We start from the raw sequence: 3769 nt of genomic DNA, 5'->3' as shown, positions 1-3769 counted from the left end.
TACTTTAAAAAATCTGACAAGATTGGCACAGAAACCAATTAAAACAATAGCTACAATAGAATTGCAGAATGAAAAATAGAATCACAAATCAACAGTATATCTGTACAGTAACAACAAAATTCAGGATCAAAAAATAGATTGGAAAGGTTTAGGGTATGTTGGTTTTTTTGTTTGTTTTGTCTTAAGATTTAGGGAAATCTATGCATATATAGGTATGGAATAATAAAGAGGGGGAAGACTAAGGATGCGTGCTAGTTGAGGAGATAATTGACAGAGTAATGCAGGAAGAGATAATAATAATAACCCTGTGACCTACATAAAGGGAATGAGCCTTGAAAGCCAAGTACCTAATCACTGTTAAGAGGTCAATAATTTGGTCTTAAACTAATTTTAAAAATGGGCCATGAAAGATGATCATTTTACAAGTTTCGAATAAGTTCTTTATCACAGTGCATAGCACATTGTGAAGGTATGATAAATGCTTATTGACAGACAATTAGAAGGGGAGCAAGTTATAAAACAATCATTCTAGTCAAAAGTAGAAGATTCCATCTCATCAAGAAGATATACATAGCTGGAAAAGGACAATCTGGGAGAAGCCACATTGAAGTGGATTGGGAGAACAGAAGCATGGGCAGAAAGAACTTGCACAAGCATAGCATAAAGACTTTTGTATCCAGCCTGCGGTGAGAAATGTTAGGAAAGAAGTTTTGATTGTGAACTTCCTCCCTTTCTCTATCCTCCCACTCACCCCAATCCCCAACTACAGACCCTAATTTCGGTGAAGAACCTAAGTCATCTACTATTAAGGTGGTGAACAAATTTGAACTTAAGAGCCAGTACTTGAGAGAGACAAAAGGTCAGATCTGCCACTTTATTAGCTGTCTTGCTGTCTGTAAAACACTAAAATTTTCTTAGCCTCAGTTTCCTCCTCTATAAAATTAAGATAACATTTTTCCTGACTACTTCTTGTGTGGTTAAAGTGAGGACCATAATATACGATGAATATGAAGTCCTACACAAATAGGATCTACTGGTCTTTCTACATTCTCTCTGTAGATCCATAATCAAGATGGAAAGCAGCAATCTCATCTCAGTAATTGAGTTCATCCTTCTTGTCCTCTCCAGCAGACCTGAGCTCCAGGTGTACATCTTCCTACTCTTCCTCATTGTCTACCTGATGATCTTGCTGGGGAGCCTGCTCATTGTTTTGTTGATATTAATGGACACATATCTCCACACCTCCATATAGTTCTTCCTCACCAAACTGTCCATTCTAGAAGTCTGTTATACATCTTGTGTGATTCCACAAATACTGGGGTTCTTCTTGGCTTAAAGGAAGTCTATTTCTTTCTCCCATTGTGCCACACAGTTTTACACATTCCTGTTCTTTTAATTTTTAAAAAAATTTTTTAGAAATTGGTGTTAAGTGACTTGCCCAGGGTCACACAGCTAGTAAGTGTCAAGTGTTTCATCTGAGGCCAGATTTGAACTTAGGTCCTCCTGACTTCAGGGTTGTGCTTTATCCACTGCACCACCTAGCTACACCTCCCCCCTTTTCTTGCATTGCAGAGTGCTATGTCCCCACAGTGGTGGCTTATGATTGCCATGTAGCCATCTGGAATCCCTTAAGCTATTCAGTCATAATGACCAAGGAGGTCTGTGGAGAGTTGAGTGGCTTATAGCACCCACAGTGGCCACAGTGGCCACATTCCAACTTTCATTCCGCTGGGAAAAATGAAAATGTTTTACTTAATGACATCACAGTTCTCTTCTACCTCTTAATGTTTGATCTTATGATCCCCTATTTCTTCTACAAACTACTCCCAGGCAAGATGGGGAGAGAATTTATGTTGCTGATACTCTGGTACATAATTGTGTTGTCAGATATTATACTATGCTTGATCAAAAGCCTGCCTTGACCAGCTTCCTCACATTGTGCCACACAATTTTACACATTCCTGTTTTTTGGCATTGCAAAGTGCTATATTCCCACAGTGTTGGCGTATGATTGCTCTGTAGCCACCCGGGATACCTTAAGGAACTCAGTCATAATTAACTAGGGGTTTTATGAAGGGTTGGCTGTTGGTTACTGGGTAGGTAGCTTGATAGTATTCACAGTGAACACAGTGACCATGACTCAGCTTTCATTCTGCCAGGACAATGTTATCAATCATTTCTTCTATGAAATGCCTCCCCTGCTACACCTCTCCTGTACTGATGCATCCCATGTAGAGATGGTCATGAGTGTCTTCTGTATATTTACCCTATTGTGTTCTGTCACATTCATTACCTTCTCACATGCCCACATTATTAATGTCCTACACATTCACTCTGCCCAGGGACACAGAAAAGCCTTTTCCACTTGTCTTTCCCACCTGGTTGTCATGATACTTATTATATGGTGTTATAATCTAGCTCCATATTTGACCTCGATCAAAGTATGATAAAATAATTTCTGTATTTTATGCGGCCTTCACACCTATCTTTAACATCTTCATCTATAGCCTGAGGAATGAGGAGGTAAAAATAGCCCTAAGAAAACTCCTGGGGAAAACCAGAGACACATGATACTTCTTTTACGTTTTCCCTTCCATGGCACATCCTAAGAGCCTCTGACCTAGATCATTCCTCTTTTTCCCATATGGAAAATCTTGGAAGTGGAAGTGACATTCTTCAAATTCATAATTAATTTTTAATTAAAAATGAGTTTTATGATTCAAAACCAGAGTAATTACCATTTGCAGCAAGTTTCTATTGAACATCTAGTCCTTGATCTCAAGAAACTTGAGTTCTAGACATGTACACAGGAAAAGATGAATGATACAGAAGTATGTGCTAAAGATGAAATGAGTTGTTTCAACTCTAAGTGCCAGAGATTAGTGGAGAGGACACTGTGGTATCTAGAAATAAGGGCAGTCTTACTTGACTTGGGCTTTGAAGGATGGATGCAGTTGAATAAACAGATAGAAGTGAGGAAGGCAGTCCAGGCAGGAGCAACAAGAAAGAAAAAGGTACAAAGATGGGAGTATGGTTGGTATATGTTAGATATAAAGAGATTAACTTATGTGGAATAGGGATAAAGTCAGAACAGTCATGGAATAACCAGTACTGGAGGTCTTATGACACAAAGAGTGAAGAGAAGTGATATACAGGTGAATAGATAAGGAATAATATAAATAGATGTTCAAATTCCTTGGGGGAAAGAAGGTGTGCTGTGAAGTCAAGGTGGTTGGCCAGACTTGATATCTGGCATTAAAGATCTAAGTCTGATTGGGAGGAAGGGGGTCAGGGATGAATTGAGAGACCTCTGAGGAGACGTGTCCTGCATCTCCAACATATTGACTTATTTAGCTTGCCTGTTCCAAGTTAAGAAATTTGTTTAGAGTCGGAGGAAGGTGAGTAAGGGGAAACAACCATAGACAGAAAAAAAGAACATCAACAAAACATTTTAAACTCAACAGAAGAAAACAAAATGAATGAAGCTTTTGAGGGGACAGTAATAAATCTGGCAATTTTATTGCTTTGATGAATGTAATGTGAATTTAAAAAACTTACATAACAGAGGATCATGGGTTTATACATAATTATCTTTTTGTCCTTTACAAGTTTGACCTTTTTTGTCCAGGGATGATTGTTAAGTTCATAAAAAAGGAAAAAAAAAGGAAAAGAAAACCAAAGTGCCTTGCCTACTTTAAATGATTGTACTGAGAATCAAAAGAGAGATAGATAATGTAAAGCACTTTGTAACCTCAGTAGATTCATAAAC

Source organism: Phascolarctos cinereus, unplaced genomic scaffold (genome assembly GCF_003287225.1).
Source record: "Phascolarctos cinereus isolate Bilbo 61053 unplaced genomic scaffold, phaCin_HiC Scaffold_2;HRSCAF=192, whole genome shotgun sequence".
Lineage (NCBI taxonomy): Eukaryota > Metazoa > Chordata > Mammalia > Diprotodontia > Phascolarctidae > Phascolarctos > Phascolarctos cinereus.
This window is presented reverse-complemented; position numbering follows the sequence as displayed.